General features: G+C 42.5%; 1 long non-coding RNA gene across 1 annotated transcript; it reads left to right on the top strand.

Annotated features, from left to right (window-relative positions):
* The first annotated feature begins 12,072 nt into the window (after positions 1–12,072).
* Positions 12,073–18,987, top strand: LOC142803496 (uncharacterized). The gene is made up of 2 exons (XR_012894140.1): positions 12,073–12,141; positions 18,702–18,987. It is a non-coding gene; the product is annotated as an uncharacterized LOC142803496 (long non-coding RNA).
* Positions 18,988–18,996: the final 9 nt, after the last annotated feature.

The raw sequence follows: 18,996 nt of genomic DNA, 5'->3' as shown, positions 1-18,996 counted from the left end.
GAAGTACTTGGCACCGGATAGTTGCGAGGCTGCGTCTTCTAAGGTTGAAATTGGATAATGTTCCCGCAGCAGCACTTTGTTAAGCGCTGTAGGATCCAGGCAAATTCTAACCTTGTCCTTCTTTACAACTGTTACCATATGGCTAGACCACTCGGTTGGCTCGCTTACCTTTGCGATGACGCCCTGGGCTTCCATGCGCTGCAGCTCAGCCTTGACTTCGTCCTGAAGAGCTACGGGAACTCTTCTCGCCAGAACGACGGCTCCCACTGCGCCTGGCGTGAGCTTCATGTCATACTCGAAGTCTTTTAGCTACCCGAGTCCTTCAAAGACGTCAGCGAAAGATTGTACTGGCGAGTACAGTTCATGCTGTAGGTCTCGCATACGGTAGATGAAGCCAAGACTTTCAGCTGCTGCACCACTCAGAGTGGCAGGGATGTCTTGATCGACAATGAAAAATGTTTGTTCTTTGGTTCTGTCATTTGCTGAAAGCATCAACTGAACTTGTACGTGCGCGGCTGTTGTGTGCCCAAAAAATGCTGTGAGCTTAACGTTGCGAGCTTGCTGAGCTTTATATGGCAATTTTTAAACATCGCTTCTTGAAATTACACAACAGTTTGCACTGGTATCTAGCTTGCATGTGATGGGGTAGCCCTCGATGTACACAGTTGCGCTCCAGCCATCACTGGCGATCGCGCTGACAGTCAACGTTTGTAGAAAAAATTCGTTGTCTTCTGCTCGCCGATCTCATATTTGTTAGCTGACGTTTCATGGGTACTTGGATGACCTGCATACTCTAGCGAAACGGTTTAACCTTCCACACTTTCGAAATGTTTTTCCTCTCCCTGGATGCATGTCACTGCGGTGCATTTGACCTCCACATTTGTAGCAACGATTTTTTCCTATTGCGACTGCATTTACTAGAGTGCCTTCACCTGATCCTGTGGCTCCATTTATTTCTATGAAGTGCTCTTTGCTTTGTTCCTGCGCTCGGCACATGTCGGCGGTCTTTTCGTACGTCTGGTTTTCCGCTATCAATCTTTGCTGGAGGACCTTATCCATTGGGCCCAGAATGATTTGGTTGTGCAATATGCGGTCTCCGAGACTCCCGAATGCACAGTTCTTTGCTAACACACGCAGTTCTGTTAGCCACTCGTTAAATGGTTCACCTGTCTTTTGGTTTCTTGAACCGAAATGAAATTCTTGAAATGTCAAGTTTGTCGCGGGCCTGTAGTGTTCTTCAAATTTCTTAATCAGGACTTCAACATCATTTCTGTTTTTCGCTTTCTCGAACTGGAAGGTACTGTATGCCTTTCCAGCTTCTTCGCCTATGGTAACTAGCAAAGTGGCTGCTTGAACATCCTTTGGTTGTGTGTTCAACTTCGTAGCAGTGTAAAACAGCATAAACTCACTTTTCCAAGTTTTCCAGGCAATTCAAAGGTCCGGTGACGCCTCCATGGGCTTCGGGGGTGGTAATAACGCTGACGCCATTGATGCATCAGGTGGGTTCCGCTGCCACCATGTAGCGACGCCGTCAGTCGGGTGAACAACTTTATTGCAGTTGGGTTAGTGCTATATAAATGAATGCGTGACGTAACATGACACGTGATTACGGGTGTTATCTGATGGCTGCACGTCCAGCCGGGTTACAGTTTTGTTTTGTCCAGCCACCAGTCAGAAAATCATGAGTCAGATTCAGCCAAGATGGCGAGAGGGAAATAGAAAGACATGAGTGAACATTTGTCTAGCCAAGTAGTACCAATTTTTGCACTGGCCCAGCCGGGATTACTTTGGCCCACCACTAGGTGCAAATCGCATTTCAATGTGGACCGAATTGACGATATAGTAAAACTCGCGATTTTTTTCTGGTAAACTTTAGCTACTTGAGGGCCCAAGAATAATTTTTTCGCAAGATATACCTTTTGTGTAGTAAATTTTTATTGCTCAGATATTCATACATAGTGCAGTCTTGCTTTAGAGAAAAAATGGAAACAATAAAAATTCTGGCTAATTTCTTGGAAGCCTATGTGGCAGAACAATTTCACTAATATTACTAGATTTGAAATACCTTTCACAAGCACCTTTACTTGATATGTAAACCAAATTTGATATTGCAAGAAAAAGCGATACATTTGAAATTATCTCAAAAACAACACCCAGACGACGTTCTGCGAAGTTAAGAAGGCACCCTTGTGACTAAAACTTTTTTTTTCCCTCAAATATACTCTTGCAATTCACTGTTTTATGTAGAGTCAATTAGCACTATTTTTAACAAAATATATTTGTGATAGTCGCCAGCCAAACAGGTTTTGATGTTTAATCCGGAATGGCCCAGTGAGAAAAAAGGACAAATGCCTGAACGCACTTCAATTTCTGGGCGATTTCGATAGATTTTTATTGTTAGCAGCCATTGAATGAAAGCCCTCTTTCAAAGCTTAGGCATACGAACAAACCAGAATCAAAAATGTAGTCTTGAAATTTGTACACTTTCGCTGTTTCAAGACTTGTGCAGCCTAGTTTAGTGCAAGCTTCAGCAATTCTTCGATTGAGATTCGACCAACAGTTTTCGGAGGCACAGTGTATTTTCAGCTACATTACTCCAGTTACCTCGATGAAAGGCGGCAAGTAGAGGCAATAATACCGATAAAAGGGCATTGCGTATAATAGCAGAGGGCTGCTTCTTTTTTCTTTAAATTTTTTGGTGCTTTGCTTTAATGCTGTGCTTTTTTTGGTATAGTTCACTATTATAGTGACCATAGGCCTTAAAACCTATCATTGGCCTTGTTGAGCCCGATCGTTTGATTATAACCTTGGCAGCCTTTGTAAAAATTGTGACTTGAAATCTGATTGTTCACTTGGAGATTTTAGCCTGCATAATGATATTCCTGTCTTAGTCAATTTTTCTATGAAAAAAGGCCGTGTCATTATGTGCCACTTTTTATAGAGTCATTCAGTTTTACTGCATATTTTGCATTCGTACTAGAGTAGTTATTTTATATGTCGGTATTTACAATGTTATGAGCGGCTGAATGTACTAAGACGTAAACAGTTACAGATAGCACACACACTTAACTTTTCTGTTGGCAGTTCATTTCTGTTACTATTGCTCGCCTATTACTTTGTGGGTTGGCTATAGTAGTCTCGCTTGCACAGATTTGTAATGGCTGCTGAAACGTCCTGCTTGCTTTCATGGGGATTTTTCGCATTGATATATTGCAGAATTTCACGTCACAATAATGTTCAAGGTGCCATTTCTGCACACAAACTGTAAAGTTAAGCAGCAAATGTACATGTACGCAATATTAAATGTACAGTGTAAATTTTTATAAAAGGAAACACGCGAATGCGCAGCCGGGCGCTGTGGCGGCTGCTTGTAGCGCGTTGAAGTGGGATCGATAGCAACCAAAGCCTCCATTCCCGCCAATTAGTGGCGAGCAAAACAACCGGTGATTGGTAATATAGAACCAGCGGCAAAATAGCAATCGTCTCCCTTTCAAGGCTGCCATCTTCAGGGCGATTACGCCCTGATTATGGCAGCCTTGCTCTCTTCACGGCGTAATCACCTTGAAAAGAGCAAGACTGCCATCGTGCTCCCAGTTCCATATCACCAATGACTGTTTTGTTTTGGTCGCCACTACATGACGGGAACAGACGCTGTGGTTGCTATCACTCCCGCTTGATCACGCTTCAAGCAGCCGCCAAAGCGCCCGGCCGCGTGTTCGCGTGTTTCCTTTTATACAAATCGACATAGTACATTAAGGACTTTTACTGGCAGTTCCTAAAATGTTAGTGTGAGAATAATTTTTTTCACCATTTTATAATAACATTTCAGTGGATTTATTGTACTGTTGAAAGTCGTAAGAACAACGTAGTTATTTTTATGTGAGAAGCACGCTGCTTTCCTGCATGCAGCAGAGCTCATATTATTTGTGCACATGTGCTAAGATTCACAAATGCATAACATGAAGGATTGTGTGCATTTCCTTTTAGGCTTCATTTTGTGAATTATAATTCTCTTGCGTGTGAACTAAGGTGCTTGCTTGTGTGTCTGACATCAATTGTGCTAATCATTTACATGTTCACGTGCCTCTAAAGGACACATCAAGGTGCACGTCAGTGACCTGCCGTATTCACAGTGGTGCCAGAGCCTCAACCAGCATTTGACCGATCTCCACAAGGCGTTCAAGAGATAAACACTACACCACACTTTCATAATGCTAAGATTATTGTTTAACTATAAAGTTATCGTTGGAAAATTGATGTCGTTGCACTATGTTTTGTGCCACCATTCGGCGGCTGAAAAACAACTCGTGAAATTTCGGTGCAGGGTCCCCTTATTGGCATATCGTCAACACTAAGATTTGGCTATTCACAGCTAGATTGTACAGAAAAATAAATAAAATTCAGGGCTGCTTTTGATGTGCCCATCAATACTTTTCTAATACAAATACTAACATTGTAAGTTTTCTTTGTATATTGCATATACACAGCGTTATTTCGTTGCAATGTACCGCTACTTATGATGCCTATCATGTTATTCTTCAGCTTCTTAACATATTTTCTCTAAAAGCTCGTTTGGCTCACGCACCACGACTTTTCAAAAGATATAAATGTTTCATTTCCTCATCATGTATCTTCAAGGAATGTTGGGACTATTTTACCCGGTGTTGCATGTGCACTAGATGTGGACGTCCATTCAATCTATAGATAATATTGCTTTTCACTATATTCAGACATGGATTTCATTTCCGCATAATTAATACGGCTTTCCCCATGTGCGGACCTTTCTGCAACTTAAGCCTTTCCTTATAAGCGGACTTTTCCGCTTCGTTCGGCTTTCCTTATATGCGGAGTGCCACATGGTCTTTCCACATATACGGCTTTCGTATTTCAATGATTCCGTGTGGGCGGATATCATACATAAGGAACATTTCAGTAGGGACATTGATATTGGAAAAACGTTTTCATTCATATATGGTAACAATCTTTGAGTGAGTGCCTTTTGCGGCAACCTGTGCAATATATACTATGTATAAGACCGCCAGCAATGATAATTACTACCGTGACTGCTTTAATTGAAGAAAATTATAGACACACAGACTACAACTAAAAGGAAGATAACAAAATAAACTAATAACGTCGTTTGTGGTCTTACAGTGAGTCTAGCAAGTGACCATACAAAATACGTCTAGTGCATTTTCGCTATGTGAACGCATTCTAGCAGTTTTGTCTAGACAAAACGTAACACAGGAATAAGAGAGCGCTAACCTAGCAAGGCTGTTGCAAATATTTTGTGGCCATTTATTTATTACATATTCAAGACAATAAGCGTTCTCCCACTAATTTTCCTCTTGCCATAATGTGTTGTAATCAATCCTGTAAAGTAGGCTAACGTTGATACTAATATATTACAAGAGCATATGAACAACGTAGCTGCAATTTTAACTAAAAATGTGGCACAGGATGAAGTGAGTGCGGGAGTGAAAACACTTCATTATTTTTTGCAATAGACGTGAGTGAAAGATGATGATGTAAGAAATAAGCCTGCAGCACTGGTGCTTATAACTATGAGGTCAGTCGTGACGAGTTACCATCGATTTTGCAAAGGCGCGCTTGAGAAGATGCTTAATATTGCTACACGAAATAAACAAACGTTAGAGGAACTTGTTTTAAGATTATAAACACTGGCTCTGTAAAAAAAAAACTTTGTTAATAGCGAATGCGAGTGACAAAGACTCAGTTCATGGTGACACGACGTCTCTGCAAAAAAGCTGAAAAAGGCATTCGTTTAAGTGCCTGAACATTTCAAGATTCTTGCCCCGCCACGGTGGTCTTGTGGCTATGGTACTCGGATGCTGACCTGCTTGCGGTAGCTGCGTTTTCGATGAGTGCAAAAGTGCTGTAGGACCATGTGCTTAGAAATGGTTGCACGTTCGAAAACCCCAGCTAGTCGAAATTTTCGGAGGCCAACTCTACAGCGTCTTGAATTATGATATGGTGGTTTTGGGGTGGTAAACAACCCTGATCAATCATCGATTTGACCTCTTTCACAAATTCAAAATGAATATTTGGGCACATTCAGATAAGGTATTACTTAATCTCAATGAAGCTTTAGTTCAAAAACAAAACGAAATAACAAAATAAAATGTTGGGATTAAAATACTAATTCATTTGGATATCAGGGCTCAGAGCAATCCTGAAATTATTCCCGTGTCATCATGCTAAACAAAACACAAATATAAATGGATGCTTCAAAAGTGTTGAGCGACCCCTTCAATGCGAAATATTGCCAAAATTTATTTTGAAGATTTGCTGTGCACATGTGCAGGCGCTCGAACTATGACGAGCAATGACGCCATCACATAATCATAAAGAGGAAGCAATTGCGAAGTCATCTGAATTTGTTGATGTCTTGAAACTAAGACTGGTTTTCCCCGATAAACTGCAAAAATTTGGCACACAAGGATAAGCACACAGATGATGTAGCAACTGAAATATTTTTTTAAAGAAAGACATAAGCAAACTTTCATGGAATATTACGAAACCCAATGAGTCGACGAAGAACTACAAATCTTACGCTCACCATGGCGTCATCTAGTGATGTTCTAGAGAGGTCATCGTCTCCTCCTGCAAACCCATAGAGAGATAACTGATGCAATTGAGCCCCTGCCTCTGGATAACAAGTGCTTCCACAATCGACCACTGCACCAGATTAATTGCATAATTCACCCCTCTACCAGTTTGAAGGCGGGGAGATACTTTTTCTGGAATCTCGCTTGACGTTGACAATCTGAGCGCAAGTTTTTTAAGAGGAAGCTCCTTAGGATGTGGGTCTTTTCCTCTTCTGTAGTAATAAGTTGTTGTGGTAGCCACTAGTTGCTGTAGTAGCCACTGGGTTTGTAGCAGCCACCAGTTTATCTTAAGAACCACACACTAGATGACATTGCGTGTACATCAACTTGGAAATGTTATCACTTGGTGGTATTAGTAGTTTTCGTATAGTTGACCTATAAAGTGGACAGACAGATAGACAGACAAACAGACAGAAAGACTGTCGGACGGATGGACAAACAGACAGGCAGACGGACGGACAGGCAGGCAGGCAGGTGGACAGGTAGACAGACAGAAAACAGACAGACGCACGGAGCTTCGCCCCACTCATCATTATTCACTCCGTGCATAAGCTGTGAATTTTCTCCTTGTCGGCTCGTGGGGTTTGATAAGATTTAATGAAGGTTAGATGTGTCTTTACTGAATAACATAATCAACTTATAGCAGCGTGTTCTCTGTGTCCTCTTCTTCCTTGTGCGCCCCCCTTTAGCGCCCTTCTGTTCACCATAAGCCAATAGTAACATGCTTAACTTTTCACCTAACTAGTTTTTGAACCAATATCCGTAGCGGCGGCGGCCATGTTGCAGCCTTGTGTTCAAATATGAGCCAAGATCTGTCAACATTTAACAACGTATACTTAACATCAAAATGTGACGTTTCCTCAGCATCGCTGTCGAAACAACTATGTGGAAGGTACCATATTGATGACCAACATTGTGGAACCCTGAAAGAAGGGTGCTCGATTTGGGCAACATCCTCAATATTAAAGCAACATTGCTTGAATAATGCCTGTTGCCAGAGGTATCCCTTTGTTTAGATAAAATAAATGTAATGCTTCAGCATGCAATTAGTCAAATAGAACACGTATTGCAACGAGAAGCGAAATGCCTGGAATCATTAAAAATAAAAGGATATTGGTTATTGCTGAAAAGTTCATCCCGGACATTGATCAGTAAATCGATGTACCGGATATCTGCGATGCCGTACTAAGAAATGTTGCCCTCGAATTTTAGTTCTGTCATTTAATGTCCTATTCCACACTTGTCATCCAAAGCTGCGTTGTTTTTCTTCCACCCCTGCATGAACGGATCTACCTCATTACGTGGTATTACGATTACTTAGGTCAAATATTTTTTGTGACTAATAAGCAGAGATGACAACAAAAAGGTCAATTGAGAAGGCCATGCCTCGCTTGCGAAGCCATGCGAAAGTTCACTTATTATTCCACCGGGACAACAAGTACATTTTCGATACTGAGTAATATTGTTTGCGTCGATGAGGCAGTCAATTGTCCTTGTCATTTGAATTTCCGTAGGGAGACTGGCAGCAATCTTTTATACTTGAATTGGGGTCAGCTTGTGTTATGACATATGTAAAGTTCACGTGCATGCATTCGTGTATGTGTAGCTTATTTTGGCATCTTTTTGAGCCAAACTACAGCGCGAAATCACAAAAGCAAGGCATAGTATAAAAAAGTCGACGTTACGGGCACCATGCACTCTGCAAAACGGCGGAAGATTGGGTGAGTTGTCTTCAGGCGGGGTGTTTTCACTAAACTATATTTTCTTCTCCTCCATCCAAAATAACGCACCCTTGTGCGTTTAAATTCTTAAGGCCTGCGACTACTGCCGTATACATACCTAGTATGTCAAAAGCCAATATCTGTCTAACAAGTGGTTTTCGCGCCTTATGCAATGTACCGCTCACTTCATCGTTGTAGTAGTATCAAAATGATCACCGTTCCTACAAGATTCGAAATATTTTTTTCGCTAGGGCTAGTTGCCATGCCAAGTGCCCAGCAAAAGAAACAATTAAACTTGCTTTCAATGTGACCTTACTGGATTGTTGGGCGACCGCAAAGAGGCGCAGCACCAATAGTCTTCAGGGCACGCGAAGTTTACATATAAGGCTTAGCATTCCATCACGTAATACCGGCTCAATTGTCGCGAGAAACACTGGATAACACAAAAGTGAGAGGGCACGAGTGATAAAACGATATTGAACAGTGATGAGTGACAATCCAGGTTAATTTCATCAACAAGGCGGCGAGCATATGCACCTTCGAACAACCTGTGCACCTATTTTTTAAGAGACACGAAGTATTTGAATACTTATAGTGCAGTGCCCATACCTGTAACTAGCTATTTCTGGTGCAGCGGTTGTGGCTATGACACGTGATGTTTCCATGGTCTTAAATACGCAACTGGCATAAAATAGAGCGCAATGGCCATTACGTGATTTTTCTGTTGTCCAAATTACTTTCCTCACTTTTCGCCACGATCAAACTGCGAATGAAGTAATAGATACGTTGTATTGACACACTTGTGCAGTTGAAGTTTGACATTGCCCCCACTTTCCCAATATTCCTTTGGAAATAGCCTGTAGCTTCACCAGCGTAAGAAAGAGGTGAATGAAGCGAAGCCTGGTGCTTAGCGAAGGTCTATAGATATATCGCACAAAATTTCGTACAGGCTACCTTAAAGTAGACCATCTTCGTACTATCAATCAGGGGATGAGGAAGTGCGCAGAACACGTCCAACCCCTGTACATAGTTTCCATAGATTACGTGAAGGCGTTTGATTTAGTCGAGACATCAGGTGTGATGAACGCGCTACAGAATCGGGTCTTGACGTACCCTACATAAACATACTGGTAGAAATCTACAGCGAATGCACTATTACCATAGTTCTGATTAAGGAAAGCGGCATTATCCCAATAAAGAAGGATGTAAGGTAGGGAGACACATTCTCTCGAATGCTATTTACCGCGTGTTTACAGCAGGTTCTCAGGATCCTAATTGGGAAGAGTTGGGGATAATTACTGGAGAGTACCTTAGTCATCTGCGATTCGCTGATTACATTGCCTTGATGAGTAATTCAGAGGAAAAATTACAGCTCATGAGAACTGAACTGCACATGGAAAGAAGAAAGGTAAGTCTGAAAATTGTTATCTGCAAAACTAAAGTAATGTGCAACAATTTCGCCAGAAAACAGCACTTTGCAATAGGTGGAGAGGCGCTGGAAGTTGTAAAAGAATACGTCTACTTAGGACAGGTAGTATCTGTGGAGCCGAATAATGAGAATAAATAAAAAGAAAAGTAAAGATGGAGTGTTTCACATTTGAAAAGCATTCTCAAGTCATGAATTGTAATCTGCCACTAACCATCAAGAGAAACGTATATAACGGCTGCATCTCACCAGTACTTACCTAAATAGCAGAAACCTGGAGGCTTAGAAATAGAGTTGAGCTTCAATTGAGGATGACGCAGCGAGCGATAGAAAGAAAAATATTAGGTGTAACCTTATATGGCCCGTAAACCACCGGGATGTCGCAATTGAGATGTGGTGCAAATTGTGCACGAGATTACGACGAACACGGAGCCGTCAGAATTTTTCGAAATGGTGCAATAGCGCAGTTTGACGCGTTTGATTATTCAAACCACCATGATCACTTTTTTCACTCGGTCCTGCGCTCCCCTTCGCTGGTATCCTCTCCCAAGCTCTTTTCCCTCTCACTTAGCGCCCCTCCCATGCGCCTCGCGATCTCGCGTAGCATACGTCGTCACTGACGTGCTGCTTGAAACACTGTGTACTTCCAGTTGCCGTGACTCCAGCCATCGACTCCGTCAGTTGCGTGTAGCTGCGTGCTTGTTGGTGAACCGTGGCTGCCATAATCGTGCCGGTTTGAATCCTGCGTTGTGCGCACGCCTTCAAAGGATCGCCAACGCGATAGACCCGTACGGGGAGACGCCGTGCCCCGTACGTGCTGCACGCACGCGGGCAGCACGACAAACAACAACAAGAAGCGCGGCCAGCGGCTTGCAGACTGAGCGGAAGTCGTAGCTTCTTGCTTGACCAATCGCAGCATATTTGGCTCGGCGCGTCAGCGATATGGAACGGCGCACCACGCGGAGCCCCGAAAGGCCCTGGAAAAAAGAGGGACTGTTTTCGGAAATCTGTGGTGCGCTGGTGGATCGTAGCGTGTCCCCGTGTATAATCGTTGATGGCCTCGGCGTTCTGCACACAATGCATGCGTTAACTTCAATTGTTTGAAAAAAAATCTGAGGTAGTTTATGGGCCCTTTAATGGACAAAAAGAGAGCAGAATGGGTCAGGAAACAAACCGCAGTTAGGAATATCATAGTTCAAAACAAGAAGAAAAAAAAAGGACATCGGCTGGCCACGTAGTGCGTAGGCAGGATGGAATAACTCTTGCTTATTTGTTATTAAGGGTAAATTGAGGGTAACTGTGTGGATTCGCATAAAAGGTTAATGCACGAAGGGGAGACAGCAAGATAGGTGGGTCGATGCGAATAAAACGTTCACAGGTATAACGTGGCACAGAAAGCACAAGAAGTGTTGAATGGCGGAACAGGGGAGAGACGTTTGCACTGCACTGGGTGTAGTCAGCCTGGTGATTATGCTGGATATAACAGCATGACAATCATCAGCAGAATATTTATTTTAAAACATTTCACTTGTTGTTTAGAGTGTGAGTAAAAAAACAATACGGCTATGGCGCAGAGACTTTTCAGTAATGAGTGTACCAGCTTCTAAATCTTTGCATAAACACGTGTCATAGTGAACGAAATCAACGTTTAAGTTTCTACGGCAATCTGCTCGAACTACCACGTCTTTTTCTAATACGACACACGATGATGTGGGTGAAAGAAACGTAGCTTTGCCTGTAAGCTAAAATTGATTGCAACAATCAACTTCTGCTCGTTTTAGCTGGAAGACATGATTTTCCGGGACAGACATTTTTCAAACTCTCATACAGTAGACATAATAAGATGGTTCGTAGGCAAGGAAATACTTATGTATAAATACAAGATTAAAACGACCGTGAAATAAGCACAGGTGCCTAAAGTCGAAGCCCTGCACATTAAGTCACTGATTAGCTAGAAAATATTATTCTTAGTTTTAGATTTCTGCTCAATTATATACCTAAAATGACTTGACTGACGCTAATACTTTCCAACATTTCACCAACTTTGGTCACGAACAAATTGATAGTTTACCTCTCAGGAGGATACTTCCGATTTCGCCGGATCAGCAATTAATCCTACCAAATACAGTAGAAGAAACATTCTATACTACCTTCAGTAGGTGAGGGGGGGGGCGATGTGTGACAGAGATGAAAGCGAAATGAAGAATGAAGGCTGTTTCGAAATTACGTGAAATATGTCTTCTTTTTTTGCAGAGTCATGAACAATATCAGTGAAGGAAATAAATAATTCGTGTATTAGGATATCTCCACGTAATAATGGGAAACATCGCCTGTCTCTTTTTTATTTTTGTCGCAATAACTTACGGTGAGTTCAAAGAATTTAAATACTGTGTCCTAGTATTGCAGAGTTCCCTGCATTGTTGCGTAGTACATAAAAATTGCACATTTATATAAATGCTTGCTGAAATTTCTTTCTCAATATTGTGATATAATAGAAGTTCAAAAAAAAGTGTTTATATGAGCAGGTGGCAAAGTTTTGCGTGAAATGTAAAGCAAAAAATGACATCGTACCTGCGTGCTTGGCTACAAATTATGTCAAAGACGATATTCATCGGTCTGAAAAGGAGAATAAAGTGCGTGTTTGACAATCTGCGCATGAAGATCGTGGAGTGCTGCGTGAGATATAGTGGCATATGGCAGAAATGTGAAGAAACGATTTTTTTCCGAACGGAAGGCTGCTTGTAGGTGACGGCATCACATCGTTTCAGTGAGGCGTCGGAAACACTAGCTTTTTCCTTCGTAGCTTCACACAGTCAGCACAGCGTAATAAACTCTGCGGTGTTTAAATTTACATATCTATGGATTCGATAGGTAAACGCACTGCCTAATACTTACGTTATTGAAGTTGCGCCGCGTATATGCGTATAAATCGTTTTTGATTGATGATGTTCACAATAATGAAGGCAGCTATCAAGATGGGTGTGCATTGAGCACAGGCTTAATCTTTCGCCGCTGGCTGAATCCTTCGACAGACAGACCGAGAAACAGATATGAAAATCGAAATTTCGGTGTTCAAGAGTAACAAGAAAGGCTATCGTCTTTCAAAGAACACACTTCCACGCTGAACAATAGTATTAGGTTATGCTATGGCTAATGAAGGTCAAAGAACGCTTGTAAAGGTGTTCAACTAACCCTGCTATGCGTAAGCTGAAGCCATTTTCTTTTAACGCATTTCTCAACTGAATAAGGTCACTAAAATGTCGCCGAATCTTGCCGCAATTGCATTCGAAAATCAAAACTGAAGACATAATGTACGAGAACGTGGTGAATGAACAAATGCTTTGAAAGAGCAAGGTGCCCTTAACATTGGGGAACAAAAGCAACAAACTGAAGATAAAGAGCGTTTAAAGAAACAGTGTAAAGGAACCATGTCACGCTACTCATCATGCATGCAAACTTAGGCAATCACTACAAGCGGAGACTACAGATTGCAGTATATTCAGTAAATATAACGTGTGGCTTGGGAGCTCTCCCGAAATAGTTACATGTAATCTACGGATACTTTGGCACACATACTTATCGTAGGTGTTTATAAGACCAAATAAACTGACTTTGCTTGGTCAATCAGCAGGAAGCCCTTTTGCAAAAAAAAGCGTCCCCAGCGTAATGCCAGTACGTTTTTTGGCACTGGTACACGCTGGAGACACCAGTACGTGCTTGTATTCACTGGCACTTCGCTGGGCGCATTGGGAAAAAGCTGTTTTGCACTGGTAGGGGTGCTGGCTTGACCGCTGTGATGTTGGTGCTCACTGCAAAGCGCTGGAAGCGCTGGAATTTTCACTGGCAAGCTCTGGTAAATACTGGAGCACGCTCTGTTTCTACCAGCGCAGCGTATACATTATTGTAGCGTGTGCCGTGGTATGTGTGGGTGTCGTTGAATATTAAACAATTGAATCGATGGCACGGAGAGATGCTACCTTTACTGATACCGAACATACGTAGTTTTCACGGCGCACGTACGTATCGCAGAATAAATAATGCACCTTTGTCGTATATGCCCCCGCGTATACCGGCCATATTCGCATAAGCCGTGTATAACAGTAACGATTCCAAGTGGCAGCGTTTGTAAGCCTGGAGCTGCACGCCACTCCTAACAGAAAGAGGAATTTGGTTTTGCGCCAAGTAGAAGAAACGTAAAATGAGCTCTCTCGATCGCTTCGAAAGGTTCCCAGCGCAGGCGAGAAAAAAATCTGTCGTTCCGATTCCGCCACGCCGCATAAATGAATGTCTGGCCATGCTTCTCCTTCTACTTACTTCAGGTAACAGTTAGAAACGTTCCAAAGCTCGAATGCAGAATCTTCAAGCATGTCAGCTCACCGCGTCGAGAGTGGTCTTACCCAATGCCCGGCTCAGCGAGCATTAATCCTGTCGTCCTGGCCGCGTTGGTATATATGTTACCGGCCATTCTTGCTTCATGTACACACAATTTTGAATTGTGAGAATAACTGTAAAGTATAATTTAGACATCCATGAACCTAAATCAACTATTTCGCCTTGTGTCGATGTTCGCACAAGGAGCGCTGACGATCGAAGCGTCGCGTTTTCAGCTACGCAGGCTGTCGGAGAAAGCTGCCGGCCGCACTTCTCTGACTGATATGTAACATCAGGTTTCAAGTTGCAGATCAATTGAACTTTAGGGCTAGTAGTGCGACTTTGAAGAAACAAATAAAGAACTTATTCATAACCACTGGTCTACACTATCGAAACTACGTAATGGAGTCTGATGCCTCTGCAAATGCTTAAATTGTTCATAAACTTCTATGTCAATTATACGAGTGTATACAGCGGAATTCATTGTATCCGCATGCATTTTGTGTCTGTTTTTGAGTTGTTTCATTGATATTGTTTAGTTGTGAATTTTAACGAGAGTGACCTCTAATTCTTAAAATATGTTATGTAAACTTCTTATGCTATTTATGTTTGAATTTTGTGTTTACAAGTTCAGGTTGCTTGAAACCAATGTATTGAATATATATATTGTTTGTCAGTGCTGATGTCTAAGCTTTGCACTGTCACGGACTGCGGAGGGACAAGGGCCTTTGTCAGGCTGTTCGCCTTTAGCCATTTGCCCCTGCAGTGAGCTCTTTATCCGGCTTACTGTAAATAAAAATACTACTACTACCACTACTATTAATGTGGCACGTCTTCGTGAACTGACTCCCTGGCATAGGTTTAAAGCGGATTGCATCAGCATTTCTATGGGTTTTTTTTAAACTGTTGGTATTTATATAACTGCATATATCTGTACACTGGCACGCCCGCTGTATACCGCCAGCGGAGGCCAGAAAAACGGCTGTCGCTCGGAATCGCCACTCCGTAAATGTATTTCTGGCAATGATTGACCTTCTACTTACATCAGGTACAGTTTAGGTAAGAGTTAGAAATGTTTCAAAGCTCAAATACAGAAACTTCAAGCACCGAAACTCAGCTGCTGCGAGAGCAGTCTTACCCTGTGCCCCGTCCCAGCGAGGCATCTCATGCCGGCCGCGTCGGTGTACCTGCTGCCAGCGCTGTTCTCTTTAGGTAGGCACAATACTAATGTGTAAGAATGACTGTAAGGTACAGTTCAGACAACCCTGAGCCTAAACCAACCATTTCTCCGCGTGTACGGTGCCCGCACAAGGAGCGGCGACGAACGATGTGTCGTGTTTTCAGCAACACAGGCTGACACCGAAACCTTCCTTCTGAGTGCAAGAGCCGGTACTTCTCTGACACATATGTAAGAACGCGCAATTTTGCTGGTAATTTGGTACGCTTTAGCGAAATAACAAACTGGCATACTTTTCAGCGGATTGCATTAGTAATTTCTTCAGCACTTTCTTAGTTGCAGGTATTGATATAAAAGTAAATATGTATTCTAACACGCTGGATGAAAACTGCTACATCATCGCTTGCGCAAAAAAAAAACTCGATATTCACTCGTGTGCCTGGATATCTAATAACCAATACATTTTAAATCATCTGTGCATGTTGACCAGTAGCAAGTGCGAGAACTGGCTGTCAAAGAAAAAAAAAGCTATCGGCAGCAACAGCCGACAATCTGTGGCTGCCACTGCAGTCAGTTTGAGATTTTTCAGAGCTAAGATGCGGATGCTTCAAGAAAACTTCGGGCTCTTGCTAATATGCGCACGTCATTCGGCGCCCGGAAGCCGTTCGTCGCTGTCGAATCAAGACGCAATCATTAGTTAGAAAGGAATATCGCGTCAACCTTGACTGAGCGTTTTGTACATATGAAGTAGAACTGTGCGTTCTTTGGATAAATAGTCATTTTACAACCCAACGTAATTGCGCATGTGAAGTTATTGATCATTATAATTTGTCTGCAAAGAGAGACAGGAGTGGTGAGCTTTTATCCGGTATTGTAGATAATGCAGGACTAATTGACATCGGGGTCTCGAATCGGGCAACAGCATATACAAGAGTACAAGGCAGTTCTCATGCTCGCCTTGACCGGATTTACGTGTCCTCATCACTCCTATCTCGTAAAATGTCCTGCAGCACCGAAGCTGTATCATTCTCAGACCATTGTATTGTCATAGCGCAAATTGGTGAAAATCATCTCAAACAATTCCGTCCCAAGTGGGCCCTTTGGAAAATGAATGCGAAGCTCCTCTGTGACCAGGAATTCATGAATCGCGTCCAGATGGCATTGAGGCAATCTTTTTCGATTCCTTTTCATATCTTCGCTGCTTGGGAGCTTTTTAAACAAGAAGTCCATGCTATATCTTTAGAAATTGTGGCTGTTAAGTCTTTCTATAGAAAGAATGATGAAAAGATACTTGTTAAAAGTCTTTGCAATCTTTACGAGATGGAATGCGAAATGCCGGGAAAGTACATCAAAGACATTGAGAATATTAAGTGCCAACTACAGAGATATGATGCTGCTCCCTACCAAGGGGCACGTATTAAATCTCGGAACCAGTGCACTTTAAATTCTGAGCAACCGACGCTCCAAGCTTTACTTGATGAGCAACGCCATGTGATTTCTAAAGCTATTTCAGACTTGTACGTTAACGATGTGCTCAAAAAAGATAACGGAGACATTACTTTGGCGTTCGAAACGTACTATAACAGTTTATTTAGCTTTCCCTCTGATGATCTTGACGCTCACCTCAAGGCTAGTTTTGTTTCTCTTGTGAACCCCTTAAAGGACAATGATTGTGCAGTCATTAAAGGGCCCATTACTATACAGGAAATCGAGCAGGCAATCGACAACCAGCCTTTGTTGAAAACACCGGGCCCTGATGGCATCTCAGGCGAATTTTACAAAGCTTTCAAGAAAACACTTGCTCCTATATTGCTGAATATTTTTCAGATGAGTTATGACATAGATACACTCCCACAATCTTTTTGCAAAAGTCACACTGTGTTAATACCGAAAACAACTGACAAGGAAAAACTTCGCTTCGTCGAGGACTACAGACCAATATTGCTGTCAAACGTGGACTACAAAATTTTCGCAAAAGTATTAGAGAATAGGTTGTAATTTGCTATGTCGATCCTAATTGGGTCTCATCAGACATGTGGAATCAGAGGTCGATCCATAGAAAGCAATATACATGTCGCTCGAACAGTGCTTCAATACTGTCATGGTTCAATACTGTCATGGTTCTTCAATACTGTCATGGTTCTTCAATACTGTCATGGTTCTACCAGCAGCGCTTGATGAAGTACCATATGATATGTTTTTCCTCATGGGTATGCACAGCTTGTGGAAGACACGAATGCAAGACCGCAATGCAGAGCCCACCACCTCTTCAAGCGCACACTTCATTCAAATGGCTATCCACCTAAAAAACATTTACGATGAGCTGGACTTTAGACCGGACTGGTACTCCGTATTAGAGAAATGTTTGACCTCACCCCTTTTTTGTTTGTATAACACGATCTGAAGAACTCTCCATGTGAAAAACTCACGCTGTGTAGCCATTTAGTGTTTATTAGTAACGCTTGAGCGCTTACATTCGCGATTTGATTGTACTTTTGTTCGCTTGATATTGTCATTATTGCGCAAGTACTTTATAAAATACCATGAAAAAAAAAAGGTGTGGCGTAGTTGGTAGGGTACTCGGTTCGAAATCAAAAGGTGGCGATTTCGAGTCTGGTCAGGAGGCGCTTAATTTTTTTCTCATTTAACTTTTTTTTTTGTGAATGAGCGTTCCTTATTTATATATTTATGTATTTATTGTGAATGGACACCCCTGTTTCAACCCTGTGAAGCCATTTTGCGCAGAGTACTGGGATGCTGCCACTCCAGCGTCCCAGTACCTGTGCTGGGAGGCTCCAGTACCAGCGCCATACTGGGCCCATAATCAGGCATGGCGCTGGACGCTGGTATCCAGTGGCACTGGTTTTTGCAATAGAGAGGGCAGACAACTGCTGGCCAGTAGCGCAAAGGGCAGGGTTACTGGGGATGGGAAACACAGCCTACTAGGAACGAACTGATATGGTCTGACGAAGAGAAGAAGCTGGAATAATTGATGATTGAGTTGTGGCGTTTAACGTCCCAAAACCACGAAATAATTATGAGAGACGCCGTAGTGGACGGCTCCGGAAATTTCGACCACCTGGGGTCCTTTAACGTGCACCCAAATCTGAGCACACCGGCCTACAACATTTCCGCTTCCATCGGAAATGCAGCCACCGCAGCCGCAATTCGATCCCGAAACCTGTGCGTCAGCTGCCGAGTACCTTAGCCACTAGACCACCGTGGCGGGGCAGAGAAGAAGCTGGAGGAAAAATAGTAAGAACTGCGTAGAAGGTCACGTTAATTTAAGACCACAAGGAGGGCTGTTTGTCCTCCAGCGCGTTCGACTGATGACAACAAATGTTTGAAGTTTTTTGACTGGACCAATGTCAATGCAGGTTTCGTCGTTATCTCAGCCATTGAGATGGCTACAGAGCGTGGAAATCCTGTGCCGGGAAGTTACCCTAATGAAGGAGCAAGGACTGATCCCAATGTCGTAGCCACCATGGTTGGTAGAGGTCAAGACTACACCGACTGAACCGACTCAATGACTTGATTTATCGACTGCAACACCTAGATCGGAAAGACCACGAGACGACGCTATGTTTCCACTGCGTGAGGTGGATTTACGAGGGAAAAAAGGAATAAAAATACGTCAACACTTCACGAGACGCTTTACTGATATTTTTATTT

The sequence above is a fragment of the Rhipicephalus microplus genome, chromosome 3, assembly GCF_043290135.1.
Source record: "Rhipicephalus microplus isolate Deutch F79 chromosome 3, USDA_Rmic, whole genome shotgun sequence".
Classification (NCBI taxonomy): Eukaryota; Metazoa; Arthropoda; class Arachnida; order Ixodida; family Ixodidae; genus Rhipicephalus; species Rhipicephalus microplus.
Note: the sequence above shows the minus strand (reverse complement) of the source record. Positions and strands in the feature narration are given on the sequence as shown.